The sequence below is a fragment of the Caloenas nicobarica genome, chromosome 3 (assembly GCF_036013445.1).
Source record: "Caloenas nicobarica isolate bCalNic1 chromosome 3, bCalNic1.hap1, whole genome shotgun sequence".
Classification (NCBI taxonomy): Eukaryota; Metazoa; Chordata; class Aves; order Columbiformes; family Columbidae; genus Caloenas; species Caloenas nicobarica.
Window position 1 is genome coordinate 100,122,518 of NC_088247.1, and position 25,673 is coordinate 100,148,190.

A 25,673-nucleotide genomic window follows, 5' to 3' on the forward strand; every position below is an offset into this window, starting at 1 on the left:
GGGGCGGCGGCGGCGGCGGGCGCGGCCCGGCGAGGGGGCAGCGGCGGCGGGCGGGCGGCGGCGGCCCCGGTCCCCGCGGGCCCGGCCGCGGCGGCGTCCCCGGGCCTCCCTGCCGCCTTGGTAGCGCCGGTCCGCACTCGGCCTGACCCGGGACGTCACGCCGCCTGTCTGTTTTCTCAATGATAACTTGGCAGGAGAAGGGGGAAGCGGCCGGGTTTTTCCTGGGCTCGTTACCGGGTATGTGCACGTTTCTTTTGCATGCGTTTTTTGATTTTTTGGGGGGTTTTTTTGGTTTGTTTTTTTAACCGAAATAATAAAAAGCCGGGACAGGAAATCCGGGGCGCGGCGGGGGCTGCCGCCCCGCGATGGTGGCGGCCGCTCGCCGGCGGGCGCGGGGGAGCGGCGGCGGCGCGGCCGAGGGGCGCAGGCATGCGTTCATCTTTTTGTCTTTCATTTTACCTTCAGGGTGACATTCAGTGCCAGGCGAGCCTCGCCGGTCACCGCCAAGCCCCACCTGGAAAAAAAAAAAAAAAGAAAAAAAAACCAAAAAAAACCCCAAGCAACCCAACAAACAAAAAACCAACCCAAACCCAAAAAGCAACTACCGAAAACGGGGGGCGGGGAGGGGAGAAGCACCCCCCGGCAGCCCGGATGCGGGCGGCCGAGTCCTCCGGCGGCGGACGGGACACCTCGCCCAGGGGACGCGGGGACACACACAGGCACGCGCACGCCGCCAGGCTCCAGCAGCCCATTTGCCGAGCAGGCGGGGGAGGGGGACACACCTCAAAAAAAAAAAAAAAAAAAAAAAAAAAAAAGCCCCGCGATGCAAGAGGAAGGCAGGCGAGGAGCAACGCTGCTGCCGTGCAGGCCCGGCGCCGCGCCTCCACAAATCTGCAAGCCTCTCTCTGCATGGGAAGGCTGGGGGTAGGGGGGGGAACCCCCGGAGCACGGATTCCCATGGCACTGGGTTGAATTTGGGGTGCAGCCGTGCTCCCCGCGGGAGGGGCCGAGGGAGGCACGGCTGCAGTTGGGCACAATGGCGTCGCTGCTCAGGAGAGGAAAGGCTCGCACAAATCCTGGCGGGATTTAAGCGCGGGTGTTTAAACCACCTCTGCTCCTAGGGTTGCGGAGCACGCGTTTCTGAAAGCTGGACGTGTTACGGTGAAACAGAGAGCGAGCTCGGGCCTGTAGTCAGCACCGAAGTCGCTGTGACCCCTGTGCACGCTGTGAGCCCCGTTCTCAGTAATGGCAGGGGCTGGCAAACCACCTGCATTTTCTTTCCTTGGGTTTTGTACTTTAAAAAGGCAAATCTTGTAAGTCTACATGATGGTCCCGCTAAATTCAGGGGACCTCTTACATATTGGGTTTAACTCACACGCAGAAGTATTTCCAGAACTAGGCCTCACTTACCAAGAAACTATCCCTGGTAGCTCGGACTTAAGTGCCTCTTGAGCTCAAGATCAGTTGTGACATACATGCTGTTAATATCCCAAGCTGCTGAAACACCACAACACCTGCACCGTGACCAGAGAGCGTCCCAGCGGCACCCAAAGTCAAGTTTACCTCTTCTGTGTTGTGATTTGCACCACCTATTTTAATAACAAGTTACAACCTTCTCGATACACATGTAACTAGCACAATGGAGTTCATGAAGGGAACGTGTAGCAGGGCTGAAACAAAATTATTTTTTGCAACTCCCTCTGTTCAGCCTTAATATTAGCATTTACACTTTCATTTTTCCTCATTTAAATATAAGAAAAGGAAAAATTGCCTTTGCTTAATATTGTTACTAATCAAGTTTTGCTGTTTCAGTTTTTATAAGGAGATAAAGTCAGAGAGAAGTTAGTGTACACCTTGTCTGTTACTGGACTCTCTGCTCTCAACAGCACCTTATTTTAAACGGTGAGACTGTCTGTTGCAACTGGAAAAAAAAGAAATCCATCTTGGAAGATAGTACAGTCCAAGTGTGATTTTAAGAAGCCTGAAATTGAAAGCCTTTTTTTTTTTTTTTTTCTTTTTTTTAACCCAAGCTACTCAAGATGCTTTCTGGCTTGGCTGGAAAGACAAGTTGGTTTCATGTTTCTGTTTTGGAATTGTTTTGAACTGCTTTTAGGCTAAATTCTTACCTGTCTTAAGTATACTGTCTCATCAGTGAGCAGACTACATTACTGATACATATTTTTGGTAGACTTGAAAAGCACTGTGTGCAGCTTGATTGTTGTCTATGTTTTGCCATTCATTTTGAAGTGAGGCTCTTCTGATTGATGTGGGGAATTGTTTGAAAGGATGAAGGGTATGGCATAGCTACCCAAGATGCTACTTGCAATTATTCCATACCTCAGCTAACAGGGAGATTTTCACTTGTGATTGTCACACTTTTAAAGGTGAATTAGTTAATCAAATTGCTATTTTTGGAATGCACTTAAAGGAGCATTAAAATGCATTAATTTCATTAAAATAAATAAGCAGATAGGCAATAAAACAAGTATTAGTCAAGTAAGCAAGATCTCACCTATGGAGCCAAATTCAGCCCTAGTGAAATCAACTGAATTGTGCTTGTCTGCAGCATATTTAATTTGGCCTCTGCAGTCACACAACTGAAACTTTATTTGGTTGTCAAAGGTGTGTATATTAAAAATGTGTGAGCCATGCTGCTTCTCCAATGTGATTAACTCTGAAGTTAAATTCACCTGTTTTCCGTTTAGCTCAGCTGCACAGTCCTATCGCATATGCAATTTTTGGTGTGCGTACACACCAGAGATGCAGAGAGGCATTCCCAACCCTTGTATTAGTCTAAGGGACGTGAGTTGTATCTGAAGTGAGGGTGTGATGAGGTGGATTTCAGCAGAGGCTGTTCACAATCAACTGCATATATGCTCCAGTTAATAGGCTGTACTGAAGTCTCTGCTACCATCTTTCATTACTGCTGTTACTCATGCCAGTGACAGTAAAGGAAATGTTGGTATGTCTGTAATCACACGTTCATTTGCTATGTAGATAGATCCTAAGAGCCTCTCAGCCCAGGAAAATTATGCTGGAATAAGGTTGGATATGAATGTAAAGCAGAACTGTGTTCAGATAGCTTATTCATTCTGGAGTGACCGAGGTGTTTCCTGGTTTCACTTAATCCACTTTCGAAGTGGATTAAGATAATCCAAGAAAGTTAATTCTTATGCCAGCATAATATTTGTCTACACATGGTTTTAGTCAAAAGTAATTACTGTAGTGATCCTAATAGGTGTTTTGGAATAATTTGGTGTGTAGACAAGTCCAAAGTCCCATTGGTGAAAACAACAGAATTTAGTCTTTCTGTATAACATGAGGTTAATTTAGCCCAACATTTGACCTACTTCTTTCCCCGTGAAGGATATTTAATTCATCACAGGTTTTTCTTTCTCAAAACAACTCCACAACATCTGTGTATTTATGATCAATTCCAGGATCAATTCCAGTGTACTCCACTAAAAATAAAGAATTTAACCAGTATATGCTCTGAGCATGCTCTCAACTGCCTTAAAGTGGATAATAGGTTCTTTACTGGAGAAAACATCAGCTTCCCAATAGTAAATATTTTGAGTGGGTTGTTACAGACAAAAGGAAAACAAAAGACAAAGCTCTGCTCTGTCCTCTTAAACACCCATGATCCCTTTGTACTTTGACTGCGTACCATTCAAAGCAATAGCACCCCTTGTAATTCAACAGTATTAGTTCCCAAATGAGGAACCTCTCTGACTTGCACAGAGGGTTTGCAGAATGACAGGGTCTTCTCTTCAGAAGGCACCTTCAGAATAGAGAACTTGCAGAGATCCGTATCAGGAGGAACCTACAGCTACTCTGCTCTGAATCAGGTGTATTGTATCACTGCTGGTGTACAGGAAAGTTTGTACAGAAAGTACGAATTTTTTCGTGGCTTTGTGCCAAGCAGAAAGTTTGACAGATGTCATTCAGTCTCATTCTATGCCACAGACTTCCCTGGGAAGAGAGGTGACTCTGACAGGAATTAAGACTCCTGAACTTTAAACTTAGGGATGGATGTTGAGGTTTTTTCAGGGAAGGGGAAAAACACCTGAAACAAATGAAAAAACAAACAAAACCTACATGAGAAAGAAATTCTATAAGCTCAGCCAGTTTTGGTTTTTGTTGTTTTGTTTTTTAAAGAAACATAAATATAAAAGCTAGATGATACAAATTGCTGACTCCTTAAACATTGACATGGGAAAAGCCAATAAACGATACGAAGATTAAAAACCCCAACTCCTACTTTGTGTGAAAGACTGTAATGTGGGAGGGCAGAGGGTACACAGGGATCATCCGTTACGCAGATGAAGTAGCTCTGCTACTCCACGTAACAGGCAACAACGCCACACGTAAATTTCTCATTCCTAAAGTGGGTTTGTGATTATCAGCATGGCTTTGTTCTCCTGTGCTGGTCTTGGTTGAGGATATAGGGAATGGATTTCATGTACGCCTCCCTCACACCAAACCTGCTCATTTAAGTAAGAAGCTTTCTGGTAAGAAAGTAAGCATTTACTCAAGAAGGTAAAACACAGGTAAACATAAAACAAGAAATCAAGTTCTTCTTGAATGCTGTCATGCTGGGTGACTTTGACCATGGGTCTAGTTTTGATATTATGACTCCAACTAGACTAAGATTGAAGGCAATGGGAGTTTTGGACCATATAGGAGCATGCGTGGTCTGAAATCCTACTTGTATAAACAATTGGATTAGACTGTTTTACCCTCTGCTTCCACTGAAAGGTCTCTGAACGTTGGAACCACCTGCAGCGGTGGGGTATCCCGGCTCTCCCCCACTCCTGTCGTTGCAGGGGAATTACTCACCCAGTGAGGAGCATGTCTTTAAATCTCCAAGACGGTGGCACAACACATGCCAAAAGGAAATCTCAGCATATGGCCAGTGCAATGAAATGAAAGATCCTCTATGGGAATTGGTTAGTAGTGCCAATGTTTAATATTTGTCATAACAACTGCTGACTGTTTTGGTTTTTGTTCTAACAATGTGAATTATGCATTAAACATTAATACAAGCGAGTGTACTTTTCTTTTGATCTTCAAGCATTATCATTTCTAATGAGAGTTTATACATGAACATTGAAACAAATCCCTGAGTCATGTGAATTTACATTGGTTTTACTCTGTGGGAAAGACATCCCGCATGGGTTACTCATGTCTGTAAAACATAACATAAGTCAGAAGAAAAAAATGAGCTTGCATTTGGCTCTTGGAACATAAATATCTGCATAGACATTTGGCTTGTACGCTGCGGTAATGCAACGTTAAAAAGTTAATTTATCAGAGATCAGGATTTGGGGTGGGGCCTTCACCTAGTGTGGGATCCAAGTCTGCTCAGAATAAGCAAGCTCACCTCTTAGCTTCTGCAATCTGTCTTCTAACAAGAATCAAGCCTACTGTCAGAGGAATTTGAACTAAGAAGTGGCAAAGGGATCAGAATTTGGCTTGCTCGATATAGACAAAAGTTGCCAAACTGCCGTCAGCAAGTAATAATATTGCGTATATGTAGCAGACAAAACTGTACAGTGCTAAGTGGCACATTTCCAGATGCCCTTGACAGCTGGCTGTGGTGCAAGGCTGACCCAGTCCAGACCAACTCTAGAACCTGCTCGGCCATATCTGACATCTGCTCCTCTCATTTGAACATCAGTCACAAACATTGCATTCCAAGAAAAAAAACACTATGGATTGTGTAACTGCCAAGACAGTTATTTGAAATACAAACAGAATTTAAACCCTTTCCCTTTCACATGCTACACAAATATTAAAATAACCAATGATTTAACAGCCTGCGCTTAAACAACTGTGCTTATGTGCAAAGTACATACAATGTACTGGGGAAAGTACAGGTACAAACCAGTATGTGGTGGGCCTGGTTCCTGGATGTAAAGATAGTGACTGCAAGATTTCCAAAATGCCTCTTGCCTTTCCAAAACAAATCCCAAAGCCAAAGGCTACAGAAAAGCGATGGCTGCCAATAAGGTATTATGTTTAATGGCAGATAGACTCTGTCTATGGTTCGGGTCATATCTCGGGAATTCTCAAAAGCCCATTAATTTGTTTTATTCTTAATGTATAAGTGCTAGAGGAGTCCTGGAAGCCAGAGATCCAGGATTGCCCCACATAATTCAATGTTCTTACAGGAGGCTACGGTCATGCTCCCTGCTGCTGCTTTTCTGTGGCCTGAATAACCTTAAACACTGATGGTAGGACTTCAAAAAGAAGAGAAGAAGCAGCAGCCTATATATAGAATAGTTTATAGACTGGAAGAAGAGGAAACAGTAAACCTTTCATCCCCGAACTCGAATTCTCTAACTGGTATGTTTTATATAGAGAGGAACTGGTATTATTGCATTTGAGAAGAAAGCACCTGTGACACTCTGTTATGAAACCTCAACACTGTATGAATTAAGTCTTCCCTGAGCTTGCAGAGCTTCACCTGGCATGTAAAGTCAAAGGACGAATAGATCGATATCACATCTTAAACTACTTTGGACTGAAGGACTTCAACTGCCTCAACTCCGTCTAGGCCCTGCTTGAACCATATTGACATTATCCGGCCTTAAAACTTCAGTGAGTCTTCTGACTTTTGAAAATGTGTAAGTACATCCCCAGGCACACACAAAGAGCTGTACTTGCAAAGATGTGACCGATATGGGTAGAAAACAGCGTACAGAAGCATGTAGGGAGGACTTTCTTAGCATCACTCAGGGTGAGAAAGCCTGTTGGACCATGGGTTCCCAGGCTGCGTTCACAGCCCTGTGATGCCAGCTGGAAACACTCCCTGTAATTTAGCTCATCTGGTGTGCGTTAAAGATGGTTGTTTCTAGAACCCTAAGTGAAATGTGCTCATACTGAACCCATTGTTCCTCTTATATCTGCCAGCCTCTAGCAGGTGACCAAGAGGCTGGTGGGAAGGAGAGTCCCCCAGGTTTAATCCACTTGTTCATGATGGAAAATGATGAGAAAAGTGAAAAGATGTTATTCCACAGACCAATACAGTTACTTACATTTAACTGCTTACCCTCAGCTGGAACTCTGAATTCCATTACTATATATGAATGTCATGGTATGGTGAAGCCTTATTCAGTAGTTAGCTGGTCAGACCCACAAACTAGAAACGAGACATGCAGCCAGTGACAGCTGACATAGCTCTCACAATATCAGTGAAGTCATACCAATTTGTACTAGCTGGGCATCTATCTTCAATTTCTAATAAAAAATGAGAAATTGCATTTTTAATTATATTTTAGTCATATACGGCAATAGCAATAAAATAAAAAGTTGTAAATAGCTTTATAGCCAAGACAGAAACTGAACCAATGCAAAATCTTTAGCAATGAAATCCTATAACCACATTATTATATATTTCAGTGTCGGAGCCATGTAGATTACTGCTTAACTTCAGGGCAACAAAGTAAGCTCTTTTTCTTGCCTCTGTCTTTTCAGTCACCATTCGTGCTAGAACCTTCCCGTCCTCCTCATGAGCTCATCTCCCGGTACCACCCCCAAGGAGAGGGGGAGAAGTTACCTGATGGGTGTTTTTCTGTGGGCGGATGCCTAAACGTGAAGGGAAACAATTGAATTTTAATGACAATTTTGAGACTCTTGAAGTTAATTTCTGGGCAGCGCAGAAATTAGTGGGGCTTGCTGCTGCCAGGAGCCGCGTGCTTTTGTCTGCTGACGTTAGCAGGATTATGAGTGCTCAACTTTTTGCAGAAATAAGTCCCAAAATACCACCAGGTCCTTCTCTCATGCCACAAAAGGCTGGGCAAGAGACCTGCTGCAGTCAGGCCCAACCAAGTTGCCCCAGTGTCAATGCAGAGCAATTTCTACAAAAATTAGGGTAACTGCTCCAGGTTTATGCTACCAGAAATGTGTTCTTATTAGGTATTTACAGCATAGTAGCATTGTACAGGGTAAGAAGTTAATTTTATTAGGTGCTGTACAAAACATTTCATCAGATAAACTTCCTGCATCCAAAAACCCGATGAAAAAAAATTGCAAAGGGAGTGCGGCAAACAACAGGATATCCTGGGAAGAAAGAACACCAGTAATTGCAGCAAAGGTAGCCAGCTAAGGAGGCTTTTCCTACGCACAGGGTAATGATAATTCTGCCAAGGAGGTAAGTTGTTTATTTCCTTTATAGCTATGATATTTCCATTGTGTTACTGAATCACAGTTAGTTAATAGCTTACAAACGTGAAGTTTGTAAAGCTTTAGAAACCTTGTCATATCTAAGACAATATGTCCTGATTTATCTAAATCTCTACTAAAAATTTGTAATCTAGTAGGTTTTGGTTGGGTTTGTTTGTTGGTGGTGTCAAGGTTTAGGTCGACCAAAAAACATGCGGGCAAAAATTCAGAAAAGTGTAGTTACTTAGAAGAACTTAGCTGAAAGGAAAAATTCACTAAAAGAGAACTGGTCTTGTTCTTAACAAAACCAGGACAGTTGTTTTTTATAAATAAGTTTAGTAAAGGAGGAGTAACTTTTGGTCTTGTTTTTGTTTTCTTAGAAGATTCAGGAAGGAATACAGAGGATAGTCCCCAAGTCTGTATACATCTACTATAATGAAATAGAAAAGAAAAGATGCTTTGAAATAGTGCCAGTCATTTAATCTGCTCTGTAGTTGGGAGGCAGAGTTTAAACCATTTTCACCAAAACAAAGAGACCCACTGCAGAGTACTGTCTTTTCAATTTGGGGCTAGACAATCACAGCCCCAAACAGGTCACAAAAGGGTTCAGCCTTCCCTGTGTTACCCCTCTGCTCAGATGGCAGCTCCAAACAAAAACAAAAAAAAAAAACAAAACAAAAAAAGAAAAAGAAAAACAAAACAAAAAAAAGAAGAAAAAGAGGACAGACGAGATGTAGCCACCTGCCATTGCCATCTTGCCCAGGGGAGGAGGGAGCTGGTGTCCGGCCAGGTGTGGCAGGACCCGAGCTCAGGCTGCCAAATGGGCTTCCAACGGGAAAAACAGGGAGAAGTGAACGTCAGGGAGCTGCTTCCCTTGCAAACATCTCCATGTCCTCCTTTACCTTCTCCCATGAGACGGCTGAGAATTTATTATTTGGCTGTTGGGTGTGTTAGTGTCTGTGTCCACCTGCATGCTACCAGGCATACAGAAAACATCACTGGTGGACACATTCTTGAAGTTCCCTTACACTGAAGCTAGTTCTTATTTTACTTACAGAAGAATTAAAAGAAACTTCAGGGAGACGGATTTTACTGATTCTGATATCAAACCAGCTTTTTCTGGCTGACTAATACTATTCTTTATATATGCTACCCAGAGTTTAGTTCTGTCCATTATTTTTTCTATTCATTTATTTCAACAAGGGTAATTTTACTTAGGGCTGCTTTTTTTTTTTTTTTTCACTGTACTATGGTACAGTTCATTACATTAGATTAATTTTACTAGTTAGGAGACTTCACCATAATATTTTGCTACAAAATTTCTGCTGAGTAGAGCTTCTATCTCATGAGCACCCCATCCAAGTCCTTCTGGAGCCGTCCTGAGAACCTCAGTGATCCCTGTACTCGGTCCCCTATGTTTATATCAGGCTTGCACACAACCTGAACAGCCACAATCTCAGCCCCTGCTCTGAGCCCATGGGACTTGGGTGTTCAGCTAAGACTGCAGAAAAAGAAAAACCGTGGCCACAATCCAGTTAATTATTTTAATAGCTGTTAATAAAGAACCATATTCCTAATCCTTACTTGTTACAGCTTGATGTATGGTAGGATACACAATATTGCCTGAACCAATTAATTTTTTTTGGCCTCTTTTGTATAAATAATGATTTTTTAATAGATTGGTGTATTAATTTCTAGTTGGTAGGAGACTGTTGCTCCACATTCCTACCTGTGCAGATAGAATATCACATTACTATCTAAGTTACCAGGACAGCATGCTACCCAGAGTTAACATCCAGAAACAATTTCTTCAATTCCAGCAGTATATGCTGCTTCTTGAGACAATTCTTTAGGTACAAGCCAAATGAAAATGGCCTCTCGCTATTTTCCACTATGCCTGGTTTTTTCTCTCTCAGGTTTACACTGTAGCAGAGGATGTACAACGTGGGATGCTAGTTTTCCTCCCTGTGGCTTCAGTGCAACACATTGCTATGCAAGAGCAATTCCAACTGATTTCACATAATTCTGCTGATATACTTACAAATGCAGTGGTTAACGTTCAATAAATGATGTGGGTACTGGAAAGACAAACAGGTCTTCCAATACTCATACAGGTGACCATAAGGTATAAGCTTTATAGATATTTAATGAATGAAGCATTGCCCCTAAATGAAAGAGTGCCACGAAGCTCTTGAGGAAATGGTTGGAACAAGGTTTTAGTAGCTTATGAAGGCGTCACAAAATCCATGTGCTTTATGAGGCTACGATGTACACGCAGCAGGTTTGTGCAACCTGCTCTGTATTCCTAAATCCATCACCAACATATCGTTGGGATCTTGGGCTTCTGGGAGTCATGTCTTTCTCTGTGCCTTAGTTTCCTTACATGAAAGTAAAGGTTATGTCTTTGATACTCCCCTGATGAATAGATAAAATTCACTCATTAAATGTCAGATGTTACAATCAATCACAGGTTTACCATGTCTGTTGTACCCAAACACTTTAAACTATAGGATCAAAATAAACCACTCATAAAAGTTAGGCACAGTTGCAGAAGTTCCACACTGTGGAACATGAATCTAAGCAATTTTAGTGGATGTGATGCCCAACTTACAGATCAGATGAACTTCAATGTGGTTCTAAAGATATTAGCACTCCAATGACAACTGGTTTGGTCTGCATCTTCTACTAGTTCAGGAAAGACCTATGCCAGTCCTATCACAGTCCCTCAATTATTTTCTTCCCACTTTGAATATTTTTCAATTAATGCTGCTTGCTACAAAACAAACAATCAAAAAAACCGCCAAACCACCACCATTTAAACGTTGACTCTATTGCATGTTTTTCCTGTTAAGGAATTTTGATTGTGACATATTGATGAAAATTTATTTGCTAGGTAATGGGTAATGGAACTCAGGAATAATTCAGTCACTACGGGCACTCTCACTTACATGGGTCTGGTACTGGTGATCCTTCCTTACCTAAATGGAGTTATGCTTAAGGAAGGTGGGATGCTACGGTTTCAATAATTTCTTCATTCTATCAAGACAGACAGCTTCAGACCCATGAAGTTCCTCTTTTACATGACACTTCCTTTAAAGCAAGTTTGTCTCCTTGAGTAAATTTTTCCGTAGCTGTGATGTGATATATATATACACAAACACACACATCTGTACGTGTGTCATAGATATCTCTCTCTACATCTCTCTCTCTATATATATATATATCTCACTTATTCCATTGGATAGATGTTATTACAGATTAGAAAAATAAAAAGTACAAATGTATCTACCGAATGTATAAGATAATTTGGTATCACCCAATTTAGAAGTATAAGTTCCATTTATTTCTATTTTTCCCTGAATACATCACCACCACCTACCCCAGAAATACCTGATGTCAGTAGCAGTATATGTACGTGTACAGCTGCAAAATCTTTTGATTTCCATGTGTCAGTGAAAACCATCACTGGATTACTGTATTTTTTGCCGTATGTAAGAGATTCAATCAGCCTAGAACTTTCTACTGAAGCAAAGGCATCAGATGAAGAGCTCCAAGTATCCTTTGAACATGGAGGAGTCACTACACTGTATCCTGTGAAAATACATAATACTTTCAACTTTTTTCAAGTGGACAAGATGAAGAAGGATGGAAGAGGGAAGAAAATTGCTCAGATAAAATCCAAGTTAGAAACAGAAAAAAGACTTTCTAATTTATAATTCAGAAGTCTGCACTATTTTCATTCCTTGTTTAAAGATCTATGTTTTTAATTCTGAATTTCAAGCGTGTTTTAGATGTCTCACTCTTCTCTTGTAAACACAAAAAGATGAAATAATTAAGTAAAAAAAAAAAAGTTAAATTGTGATATAATTTGTTCAGAAAGTGTTGACTGGTAAGCATATGGATGGAATTACCTAGTTCAGTTCTACTTAAACATTTTCCTAACTGGAAGAAAATGTGTAAGTTCCTCATCCATTTTAGCAGTTAATGGAAGGTAAACTTAGCAACACTTCATTGGCAGCTTCCCAAGACTGACATGAATGTAAAGATTTGTATTTGATATGAGGACATAATAATAATAATAATAATAATAATAATAATAGTTATCCTGTGTTTGCATGAAGGAAATAGTTAAACACAAAATACCCAATATGCCACTCATAGACACGATAGCTGTTTCCATGGCAGGGCTGCAGGGGGAGGAGAGGGAAGGGGCAAAGCTCCTACTACATGACAAGAAATATAAAAATATTAAGTAGAAGACAGTGAAAAAAAATAAGGCCTGGTACCATAGCTTTCAACAAAGATTGTTGTGTTATTTCTATGTATTTCTGCACGACAACACCAGAATGCTGGCTGAGATTTCCAAGCATTTCCACAATCCCAACAGTAAGAGGAAGCTATTCAAAGTCACGAGAGTTTTGGTGTTAACTGCAATGGAAACAGAGCAGAGCCTTTATCTTAATCAGTTACTTAGAATGAACTTATATTGCTATATCATCTTTTCTCCCCTCTGTGCTTAGAGTCAGAGCCACTTATACATTACTGATGTACGTTCAAAAAACCCCATGCATAGGCCAAATTCTTGCAAGTATTTTGAGGGAGGGAGATCATGTGTATTGTGCCAGTGCTGTGTCTTAGGGTCATGACTCACTCGGAAAATGCAGAGAAATACTCCTTTTTGTGCTCTGAATAAGAAGCCTTTTGGGACAGAATATTAACACAGGAAAGTAGTTTCTAAGCTTATTATTACTACTCTGTTTATTAAGAATAAGACAAATTTTGAAATGCATCAGATACCTAGATGGAAACAGGTCATTATCACCAGTATTTGTGCCATACATTTACTACATTCAGTCAACATTCTAAGCGTATTTCTATACTTACCTGCATGATGAAATGAGCCCCAGGTGTCTCCATACATGACATAACAGTAAAACAAACAACAACAAAACCCAAACAACAACAAATAATAATTTAAATTTCTATTTGTTCAGCAACTGAATACTAGCCAACATATACCACTATTTATCCTGGTTACCGGTAATTTTACACACCTGGTAAGCACATAAGGCCCTTGTAACGTCTGAAAGCCTGAGATTGCTTTATTCTGAAGACCGTTTTAGGTTTTTTTAAGTGTATGCTGGTAGAATAAAACACAGGCATTTACGAGAAATAAAAATATTTTAATTTTGTTAAGACTGAGATAAACTAATAAAAGAAAAGAAATACAGTATCAAATTTGTTAACCCTCCATTCTCAACATAACACCTGCAGTTATATGCTCTCTTTTCCTTTCTGGCAAGATCTAATTTTCTGCAGAGATGTCAAGGGGATCACTGCTCTCCGTTTTCCTAAATTAGCACACAAACATCTGCCAAATGCACTACGATATGCTGTTTACCTTTGTTGTAAATGTAAGACTTTTCAATTTAAGAACTGTATAAATGAATCAGTATTCATTCTTCATTCACACCTATACTTATAGGTATCTATTATAAAACAGAGTGTTCATTTTTAATTTCCTCCTTATTGTGATTTTATGCCATATTCCTCTGCACTAATGCTGTTTGGAACTGCTTAGACATAACAACAAGTGCAAGGGAAGTAAAAACAAAAGCAATGCATTTTCCCCCTTATTTGCTTCAAGTATTTATCAACAAACAAAGGTGACAAAAATTCAGAGGTAAAAGGTCTTGCCTGACATCTCATTTAAACAACTCAGTAGTTTAGCTAAATGATACAACTCAGTACTTTTGTGCCCTGCTCCGAAAACCAAGACAACAAAAATCCCAAACCACCTTTACACGTTTAGGTTTGCCCTTTGAAATCCCGTGCAGTATCTAGTAACCTGTATTCAATGTCAGAGTTTCCAAGGGAAGTAGTAGGGGGTTGTCTGTGGTTGTGATGTTTGCTTTGTTTTGTTTTGTTTGTTTTGTTGGTGTTGGTTTTCATTATAGTAGATATAGATTTCTCATCTATGGAAAGGAAATCAACGTACATGAGTAAAAAGTGTGAGCAAAAAGGGAAGATTAATTAACATGTGAATAGAAACCACCAGCCTTTCTTCAGTGGATGCTTTTGAGTCAGAAATTATTTTTTCTCATGCTGCAGAAACCCTCTATTCGAACAAGTACATGCTAACATCAGTTGGCCCTCTAATCACCATCATTACCAAGAAGCAACTGCTATTGATCATACACAGCATTCTGTAAGATCCATTTTTCCAATTAAATTTATATTCTCCTTCTTGGATATCTGTTTTATTTAGTTTTGAACACAATTACAGCTGTACCTTTGTTAAATCCTGTAGCAATAACTCATTCGCAGAAACTGTCACTCTCGGTAACATTAGCTATTACTGATTATAGTATTGCTTAAGGCAGATTCCTTGTTGTAAATGGCACTGAACATTTTTACCTGGATATTGCAACAACACATTATGAGCATTGGGATATAAACAGAATAGTAAATAATGTGGCCAGCCTCTGGATTTAAGCAGTAAACTAGTAGACTTGTGTGCAGAGAGACACTCAACTAGAAAAATTGAACTATCACTAAAGCATCTGATACAATGCCTGTATCTTTCTCTGCTTTGTTAGTGACCGATCATTACATTCAACAACAGTCTTAAATAATAAAGGTCAAAGTTTCCAAGGACAGCTTCTGGGTTTGAGTTTCCAGCTCAAAATACATAAAGCTGCATTTTCCACTTGTGAGGTTCCCAGACCTCTCACTGGGCTTGTATCCCCTCAACATCAGAAAACAATAAATCCAGAAGAACATGCCACACATCACATCAAATCAAGCCCCATTTCATTAAAAAAATTGATCCTGGGGTTTAACATCTGTCAGAACCATGATATGATCCCTATTAGCATACACACATTAACAAAAAATCCCAGTCTAAAAACGTTCATTTAGTCAACTCCAATCTTATCTCACCTCATTTCCAAACTTCGTTCGTTTTGTTTGATATCAGAAAGACAACTACAAATTTGGGAAATTTGGCTCTATGTTATATATATATATATATATATATATATATATATATATAAAATATAATTGGGCTCTCACTATAATAAACAACTTTAGCTTTTTTATTTTAAAACAAGAGTACTGTGAAAATAATGAGGCTTTAAAAAGTAATTTTATAGGATCACTACACACATAAAAATAGTAAATTTACATTGTGCTGCTATAAATATTTGTGGACATTCCCTTGATTACAAGAACTTGAAAATTGCATTCATGCAGCTTTTCGACAAACACCAGAGTGCTATGTTCAGCCACTATATCCTTGGTTATAAACGTGGGAGCATAACAGCGCTGTTCGGGAAGTCTCCTGGAGTTCAAGACTCAAATCAGGCTCCGTTCATAACCTCTTGTGACCTACTCCAATGCACCATATTAAAACTTCCTTTTACATCAGCTTTCATAATACCTATCGCACCCAAATAAAGTGTTTTCCTGCTTTCATGTATTGGGGAAGAGAGAAGAATCCTGTGATAACTGATATTTGCAAAGTTATTGGTGATTTCTTAGTGCAAGGTAAAATAAGCTTGTAGTTCTCTAGCATTTAATTATGATTAGCAAAGGCAGGATAAGGCTATGCCACGCTGTACTGAGCAAAGAAGTTTTCTTTTTCCAGTGAAGTTTTATTATTGTTATCAATACCAAACCATACTCTAAGATATCCCATCAACCACACTGAAGCTGTCTTTTAAGCTGTGATGCTGCTCTATGAGGATATTCTATCTGCTTTGAAAGTAAGAGCCAACTTGTTTAACTCCTGACAACACTTTAGCACAGTCCTGTCAAGCAAGCAGGGAGAACGCCACAAAGAAAGCAACGAGGCCAAATCCCTTCTAGGTTTGTGCAACTCAAACCAAGATATATGCCATAAAATCGCACATTCAGAAATCCTTCACCTCTGTCACCTACCGCCTAATTACAATATGTTCACCGATTATTATTTATTTTCCCTTTTCCACCAGAAAGGACAGTTGCCCACCGAAATGCTTCCAAACAGAGAAAAACGAAGTGCCCGGTCCCCAAGGGCTGTGCTGTGGCCGTGGGAGCCCCATCTCCTCCTTCTGCCCCAGCATCAGTGCAAGTGCGGCCCGGCTCCAGCGCGACACACCGGTCCCTTGGGCAAGGCAGACAAAGCGACACAATTTGGGGAATGACTGGTAGCCCTGGGAAGGGATCCCTCCCCCCCCACGCCCCGCGCCTCTTTTTACTGCTCTGACATCCGCTTATTGTAATTCCTCAGCTTTCAGCAACTTTCCTCCGCACCTCCAACCCCGCTGGAAACTTCGGGCAAACGCCGAAGAAAGGGAGAACAAAGGGGCAAAGAACAAAGAGCAGGGGCGGGGAGAGGAAGGGAGGGAGGGGAGAGCTCCCCGCTTTCGGGACAGCCGGAGAACCCCTCCCTCCCGCCTGCCACGGAGCCCCAGCCAGCAGCGCCCCCGGCCGCCGCAGTGCGAGACCTCTGGGGTGGCCGCGGGCCCCCTGCCCTTAACCCACACGCCCTCCACAAGCTCTTGCTCGGAGTCTGGTTTGTGTCCGACCGGAAAGCTCCTGCTGCGGCCGTGCCCTCAAGAGTAGCGATGGAGTAACTCAGCGGGAGGCTGCACCGCTCCCCCCCGCCTCACCTTTCCGCCTACCCGAGGCCCCGCACCGGGAGCCGGGAGCATCTCCGCCGAGTCCCCGCAGGGCCAGCCCCGGGGACCCGCTCTCCGGGACAGCAACACGTGTGCGGCCCCACAGCCGCGGCCGGCGCTACTCAGAGCCGGGGCCGCTCCGCGGGGCGGCTTTTGGGGATCACAAAAAAGCAGCGAGCAAGCCGAAGCAGATTCTCCGTTTCGCTGCAGAGGTCCAGTTCCCCTCACAGCAACGTTAAACTTTTGTTAAAGTGTCACTAAGCACCATTTTTGGATGCTCTTCGCCTCCCAGACGCCCGGATACCAAATGCCATCCTTTCCACAAAACTCCTGCTCCCTCTATTAGAGTTAAACACTCTTTAAAAGCTGCAGTTGCCCTCGTTACCTGTTGCTATGAGGCCCCTGCCCTCTTACTGGGGGCGAGGGTATTAATTATTTTTCCACTGCGATCATGCTGGAGTGGCTGCAGGTGGCACCGGGCTGTGAGAGCCCCACCGAAGTGTCAACTCCGGGTGACTGCGGGCGGGGAGAGGGCGAAGGGGACAAGGTTTGGGCAGGACGGAGAGCAGCGAAAGCACTTCCAGAATCCGTGAACGATGCCCACTCCTGCGGCTCAACTTCGGAGTGAAACCAGGGACAGGGAGAACCGAACTACGGCTGCGAGAGGGCAGGGGAGTAACCGTGTCATTAGGTTACCAGGGGACTGCAAGAACTAAATGCCATTCTACGGCTGCCTTTTAGAGAAGGACGGGGAACAACCATTGTTTTTTCGGGCAGGCATTTCCAACTTAAAGAGTTAATTGATACAGTTCACTTGAGTAATAACCGAAGGGAATCCGGGCTCTACCTGAGAAACTTCTAGAGGGTTTCTTTCTTTCTTTGCTAACAGAACTTCATTTTCCTGAAGGTGAAATCAACCCAGTGGAAACAAGCAGCGAGCAGGGCAGAGAGAAGGGATGCGGATGCCCGCGGGACGCGGTCCAGAAGCGGTTCCGAGTTTAAACCAGCCTGGACGCTCCATGAACCGGCCCTACGACGTGCTAAACCCCACGGGGAAACTGCCCTCTCGTCTCGAAAGCCCCGGCCACGAACAGCCCCCAACACCGAAATCAGAGAAAGGGGGGGAATGAGACAAAACAGTTTAAAAACCTGAGGTTCGCAAATGAGGAGCGTGAGGTGCAGCTGTAACACGCGTTTGCGTAAATGCTTCCCTGGGAAGGGGAGTGAAACTTCAGCCCAGCCTGTGCCCTTATTTAACTAAGGCAAATTACTTGCCTCCATATAAAAGGTTTCACGTATGGTTATATGTGAGGAAATACGAGGAGTTGATGAGTCTGGTTTTTTTATGATTTAATCAAATAAATTAAAGGAGAAAGGTAAGGGTACGCCCAATTTGGGACTTCAAAAAAAAGAGGCATTAGTTTCGAGGGACGCTCTCTGCTGCACAGAGCAAAGCAATGCTCTCAGAGTCCACTCATCTCATTACTGCTAGTTGTTTGGGGTTTCTCTTTTCTTCCTAATGGAGTAACCTTTCATAAGCGATTGCAATTTGGGGGGGAAATGGTGAGCAGGTGCCAAAACAAGCTGGGAGTGGGGCAGAATTTTGCTTTTCAAGCAATTTACCGGAGTAATTCTGCTTACAGCAGAGGTAGGTGGATACTTGAAAACATCTTCCACCGGGGTGTCCTACTTTAGTAATTTTAATTAAAACAAGGTTTAAAAGATGCAAAGAAAGAGCAAGCTTCTTGTTTTATTTCCAATGGGCGTGAGGGATTCCGTCAGGCACAAAGTACTTCCAGCTTGTTCTAACGTGCACCTTTGTTTAAAAAGGAAAAAAAAATCAAGCTCGTCCTCTGACTTCAACTAATGTATTTTTAACTAGATTTCTTTCCTCTGCTTTGTGTGATCTGATACCCACCGTGTAGCCCTGGCCCGCTTTCAGCCCTGCGGGTGCCCTGTGTTGTGTGCGTGCCTGAAAGAAAGGGAAAAGTCTTCCATCTCACACTCTTGTGCCCTATACTTGTGGTTGGGAAATGAATCGTGTCCAAGCTAGCGGTCAGCAAAATACGGATCTTATCTCTCTTCTCGCTGCCTAGCTCTAGAGGAGTCGTGACTTTGTAGGTCCAGCCTGGCTGCCACGGCTGTGACCGTCCGGCACCTTGAATCAATAACGCAGCCAGTTTTCTGACGCTTCTTTTCCACGGCTGCTTATTGAAAAGGAGGCTTTACTGCCACCTATAAATAGGGCTAGATCCAAGTCACTTAGTCACTTTTTTTTTTTTCCTCCCCTCTATAAAGCAGCAAAGTTATAATCAAGATACCGCAAGTTGTTGCTATATGGCAGGGCTGACCTCCGGAGGGGCTGTGCTGGAGCTCCCGGCACCAAACGCGGCTGCGCTGCAGCCTTGGAGGGGAGCAGGAGACTCGGGCGGACCCAAAGCCAGACACGCACCGGCTGCCTTTGAACTTTGTACACAGGCATGTGGAGGAGAAGAGCAAATACCGATACTCACCGCGCTCTTTGGCTTTCCAAGGTGTAACTCCGTCTCTCTCTCTTCTTGGTGTACAAATGAGCAGAGGTTACATCCCGGGCACGCAGTATAATGCCCTGGATAACCCCGACCCTGTTAATTTAATGCTACACTAACCTGAGCGTGTGTGATTGGAGCTCAAGTGTTCGTTTGGAAAAGCGCCTCTCCATGCTGGGAGCAAATTAGCCTTCTCTGCCCACACCCCGCCTTTCCACGCGAAGACTCTCCCGGCCCTGCATTCCTCCACAAACCAGGACACCCACCTTTTTCAGAGCCATGCTCTCTATTACAGATTGCATTTTCCCCCCTTTGAATCAACCTTGTAATTTCTTAAACCCACGTGCCGTGCCCTGCCCGCTGCGTGGGGCTTGATTTCACGCACCGTATCACGCCGAGGTCGGGGGCTGCCAGAAAAGCGCCGAGACTTTGCGTGGGGAAAGGAGCCAGGCGTGCGGCGGACGCGCTGCAGCCCCCACCGGGGAAGGAGCTGCGGGGACCGGCGGAGACCGGCGCGCTCCCCCCCTCCAAAATCGCACGCACAGCCCGAGGCACCGGGCTGCTCTCCGAGCGCTTTCTACCTGCCTGCACAGCAGGCTGGGAACTGACGGACAGTCATTGCTGTGCGTGGAGCGATCAAACCTCTCATCCTCGCTCTTTTTTAATTTCCCCTTTAATTCCCCCAAATAGGGTTTGATGAACACAGCTCGTTATCCGCGCCGATACCAGGGTAATAATTGTCAGGGGGGTCTAAGCGCTCCAGGAAAAGAATAGTGGAGGAAGAAGGAGGGATATAACCTCCGTTATCTCGCTGTTATTAATTCCCAGCCGGCTCGGACTCAGGGGACAAGGCGATCGCTTAACAAACCCTCCTCCTCCTCTCCCTCCACCACTCCTTCCTTCCTTCCTCTTCTCCGGCACATTTTCTCCCCCGCGCTCGCCCACATTTCATTCCTCCTCTTCGGGAGGAATAAACCGTGCAAACTCAAACTTAAAAAAAAAAAAAAAAAAAAAGGTGGGTGGGAGCGAGGGAGACATGAGGGGAATAAAAAAAAAAAAAAGAAACGGGAGGGAGGAAGAAAAGGGCAGAAAGTGTCTGTGCCTGATCGCTGACCATCTGTGCAAAAGGTGATGGTTGTTAGGTACTCACATGGCTGGTGGCAGAGCAGCTCTTAGCAATTAATAAGTCTCTCAGCTTGAGCTCTTCTTCCCCCTTTTTGACGGTAGCGTTCTCTGTGTGTCTCTCTCACTCACGCACACATACACAAACCCGATCAGACGCTTCAGGACCGGCCACTTTGCGAGGGGAACAACACGGAAGGGTTTGTATTACTCCAGGTTCGTGTGTGTAGCCTATAAATAGCGAACTTTTTGATGGAATCAGCTAACAAATGAGAGGAGAAGGCGTAATTTTGCGCAGGGAGCCCCCCTTTCTCTTTGCAAGATTTAAACCCCCCAGGCAGCAGCCAGAGCTAAAGTTGTGGGTGTGTAGAAAGGATTTTCACTTTATTGTGATCGTGCGCTAGATTTTTGTTTGTTTGTTTATTTTGGGATTTGTTTTTGTTCCTCCCTTCTCTTTCTTCCCCTCCAACACGTTACATCCTCCCTCTCTACCTTCCCAGCCAGGGGCACAAACTGACCCGGATTAGCACCGACTCTAACTCTAAATTGGAAATACGGTGCGTTTGAGGGTTTGTTGTTGTTTGGGTTTTTTGTTTGTTTGTTTTTGTTTGGGTTTTTTTGGGGGGGCGAGGGAGCTCCACGCTCTATCGGGTGGAAGTGGTGTGGGGCAGACAGGCTTCCCTGAGCGTGCCCCAACTTTGAAAGCAAGTGGGGAACAGAAAGAAACCAGGTAGGAATTATTGGGGGGGTGGGGGTGTTACTTCAGTAGGGATACAGTGTCGATCCGGAGCTTCGGTCAGCCACGGAGCGGTGGACCCGCTCGAGAGAAAGCCCCGTGAAACGCTCGGCTGTGGGGTCTCGGCGCCCCCGCGGTGCGGCCCCACGGCGGCGGCCGGCACACGCTTCTCCCCCCGCCCAGCGCGGCGGAGCCCCGCGCACGCCGCCCCTCCCGCCCGGACACGCGTGGGCGCCGGGAGAGCCTCGTCCTTGAGGCCCTTCGGGAGTGGGCAGCAGCCCCCTCGCTGCCGGCGCGGGAGGGAAGCGGCGGTGGGGCCGGTCCGATGGCTCGGCCGGGAGAGCCGCCCCCAGCACGGGGCCGCGGCGGGGCCCCCGTGGGGCCAGGGACCCCCTCGGTTCAGAATCCAGCCTGGCCTTCCTCGGGCAGCCCCTGGGAAATTGACCTCAGGCTCCTCGGGGCTGGCTCTTCTCTTCCTTCCCCATCATTTGTTGATGGGCTGAGAGGTATCGGCATTTTTTGGCCTTCCCTCATAACGACAGCTACCTGTCCCTGGAGGACACTGATTTGTGGGAAGCTTAAGGCTGGGTCCCTGTCAGCAGAGGAACTGCCGCTGATAAGAATCCCACTGCGGCAACTATGAAGAGGTTTTCTCCCCTGACAGGTACCTGACAGGGCTGGCCGGGGAAGAACTGCTGACCTGTCTAAAGAAATATATCTGTGTCTCCCAGAATGGCAGGACAGATGGTGCCAGTTCGCACCGTGGCGACTTTTCTCGATGGCATACACTGAGCGGAGCTGATGAGTGTTTTCTTTGTACGGCAGAGAGGTAGTGATGCCCTCGGACGCCCCGTGGCACCGACTTTCTGTGAAATGTCTGCTCCTATAAAAGCGCCAGTGCCGCGGGGACGTGAACGGGATGCAAGGGGCTGCACTCCCGCCTGCTTCTGCCCCGACCATGCCTACGTGCCCCGCCGCAAAAAACACCGAGGAAAGCGGCTTTTCAAACGTTTGCTAAAGCCGATGGCGGCGCCGCGCCCCCAGTTGCCCCCAAACTGGCCCTGAAGGGCGGCCCACTCTCGCCCTCATTCCCCTCCGGGGAGGTGGCCGTCCCTGAACCCCCCCGCGACGCCGGGCAGGGGCCTCAGCGGGCCCCACGCAAGGCACGGCGCCTTTGTGCTGCCCGCCGGGCCCACGCGTTCCCTGGCCGCGGTCGCTGTCGTACGGGGACGCGCACGAAGCCGTGTCAGGCAGCGCCCGGGGGTGCAGGCAGAGGCGCTGCGGGCAGCGTGTGCGCGCTTTGTGCACCGCAGGCAGCCCCGCACGGATTCCGTCGCTCTCCTTCCTCTAGCCCTGCCGGAGGGACACAAACGCACGGACGTACAGCGGCCATAGGTGCAGCCCGTGCGTGGCGGGGTGCACCTGCACCCCTCATCCCCGCTGAAGGCTCCGGCTCCCGGGAGCGGCGAGGGGCGACCCGGGCCCCCTGCAGCTCCTCTGCCGGATCCTCTCAAGTGATTTTTAGCCTGGCGCGCTGGTCTATCCATATACATTTCCAATCTCATGGCTCATAAACTATTAGCAAAGGGATTTCATTATTCACCTTCTGTATCCTACAAAGGAGAAAAAAAAAAATGACACGCTCCTGGTGACAGCGAGACCAGGGCTGGGTTTAAATCGCAGCCCTTGCTGCCGGCTTGGTGTGCAGGGCGGCGGGCTGGCCGGTCCGCGGGGCCAAGCGGAGCGGCTCGGCTCGGGGCTGGCGGCCGCGGGGACTCCGCGCTGCTCCGCGGGGTTTCTCCGCCCCGTGCCCGGCGCTGCGCTCCGGCAGCTGCTCATCGTCCCGGAGGGACTGAAGAGGTCAGGCTCGTAAGGAGGCAAAAGCAACACCGTGATTTGTGTTTTACTGGACACGGAGAAAATGTTCCGGAGAAAATAATAAAACCTTGGGGATGAAAGGAGGGAAGACGGCGGCCTGATGCACTGTATTTTTTTTTTTTTCTGAAATAAATAACATTAGGATTTGTTTAGTTCTCCATTGAAATCTGACGATTACATTCCAGGGTGTGAAGTACAGGCTCCCCGGTGCGATGCGGCTGGGGAACTCATGACAGCGAACCGAGGGGTCAGAGCCCGGGGACGGCGCGACAGGAGGCGGGAGGGACCAGCCGAGCGGGGGGGATCACGGCAGCAAATCGCCGCACCAAGGCCTGCGACCAGCCAGAGCCGGGCTGAGCGGCAGGCAGGGGTAAACACACACCCCAGTAGGGCGACTAGAGAAACATAGGACCCGATCCAGGGAAAGTTACTGAAAGCCTGAGCTTGAGACAAACAGAAACGCTAATACGGTGATGGCTAAGTTAGTTTCTTTCTTTTCCTTTTTTTTTTTTTCCTTTAATAAATAGTATGCGAAAAAGTTTAGACCACGAGGTAATTATAAAAACCAATATAGCGAATTTTAGAGAGAGACCCACTTCGCAATTTGACACCGAGAAGCAAAATATTCCGGCGAAGTCTGGGGTCATCACCGACAATGGAGCAATGTTCTCTCCCTGTTTAATATACATGGTGTGGGAAATGAAGGGAAAACATAGCTAGCACCTGTAGTGCCAAAGGAAAAAAAAATCAAATTACTACATAATATTTTGGGGCTATTTTGCAGGACAATCTTCAAAAATAGACCCATATTTAATTATATCTCCAATGATTTTCTCTGCGCGACTGCTAGTTAACAGCAACGAGGAAATGTGGGTTCTACTGAGTTTTTACATTCTGATATCTTAAAAAAAAATCCTTATGTGTTAATCGCGCATCTGGGACTGCAAGCGACCAATCTGGACCAACTTTTAATTAACACGTTGACCTGCCGCAGAAGCAAACTCCCTCAAAAATAAAACCAAAACGTTATACTTATATGTATGCATTGCCGGATCGGCGTGACCCTGTACGCCCCAGGGCTCTCCTCCCTTTTTTCCTTTTAGGGGGGGGAAGTGATCTCCGAAAGGCGCAAAGAAATGCGCAATTAGCGCTGGTGTTAAGCCTCCGCCCGCCCCCGAGATCGCCGCATCGCCGCCGTCCGCGCAGTCCCGCGCATCCTGCGCGGTCGGCGGCGGCCTCGGGGGGGTGTGGGGTGGCGGAGAGGCCAACGAACTGAAATACGAACCCCCTTTTGTCTCTCCTTTTGCCTTACCAATGTGGGGGTTTTTTCCCTCTTTTTTTTTTCCTCTTTTTTTCCCGCCTCTTCCTCTTTTTTTTTTTTTTTTTTTTAAATTATTTTTTCTTCATTAATTCTATTTACTTGTTTTAATTCCAGTACAGACTTCAGGCAGATTAGACGCTTGACTTGGCCCCCACACCCCCCCAGCACAGGGACTGGAGTATGTTACTGCTAAGTTATACTTTAACTTCTCTGCAGGTAATAATTAAAGAGCTTCTTTCTAAATCTCTTTCCTCCCACAGAAACATGGAGGCTTTATTTCACAATAGATTATATTGATCACACACACCCTCCTGGACCTTCCCCTCCTGCTTTTTTTCTTTTAGCTGAAAGGTTTCTTTAGGAATGCATTTCTATAAACACTACCAAATACCCCCAAAGAGGAAGCTCCACGTGCAAAAGGGGACTGACAGCTGTTCGGACACACACATGCGGACTTTGGCCACAGCTCCAAATTTTGTCCCATAGTCACATTGTGGGTGAGTTTAAAAGTAAGAGATACAGAGGGAATAAAGTCACTGACATCAGCAGGGGAGTATCTCTGTCCATCAGAAAGACCTTCAACTTTTTCTAGTGGTGACGCTTTCCAAAGAAAACCTTCAGCCTCATCCTAACAGCTGTACTGAAAGTTTGAGGGGCTCTCAGTTACTTGAGATCATAAATTAATCTGCCAGAGAAGTGCGGCACACACCTGATATCAAGGGAGGGTCAAGAGCTGACCAGTTCCAGCTGGTCCTGCATTTGATTTACTTCGGCTGTTAAGATATATGCTGTAGTGTTTTGATAAGAAAAAAGGAGTCAGCATTTTGATTTGGCAATTCTTTTTTTTTTTTTTTTTTTTTTTCCCTAGATAACTGTGGTTTAAGCTAAGGAATTTGTTATTGCTTTTGGGGTGGTTTTTAGCAGAGCTTCTCGGTCTGCATGGGACTATCTCATCACTTATCGTTAACACTTAACTATGTTTCTTACTCTCTTAAGTGAGCCAGACAGTGGCATGAAGTTTTATGCAGCTTGTCAGGCCTTCGGCATCTCTGGCTTGTGCTTTCGCAGGGGTTCACCCTGGCCAGGCTACTCGGAGCAACAGCAAAGGCCACCAACAGTGGCCACCACCCAGCTGGTCACACCAGCAAACTGCTCCATCTCAGCCAAGCCCTACCACAGTTCTCTCCCTCACATCTCTCTTTTCCACAGGGCCTTGCATCAGGCCCCTCAGAAATACACGAGTTATTTTTTTACACTGC

The 25,673-nt window shown here is 45.2% G+C and overlaps 1 long non-coding RNA gene across 1 annotated transcript; it reads left to right on the forward strand.

Moving 5' to 3' along the window:
- The first annotated feature begins 95 nt into the window (after positions 1-95).
- LOC135987051 (uncharacterized) lies at positions 96-11,983 on the forward strand. The gene is made up of 5 exons (XR_010605948.1): positions 96-237; positions 4,759-4,949; positions 6,174-6,629; positions 7,480-8,155; positions 10,083-11,983. It is a non-coding gene; the product is annotated as an uncharacterized LOC135987051 (long non-coding RNA).
- The last annotated feature ends 13,690 nt before the right edge of the window (positions 11,984-25,673 follow it).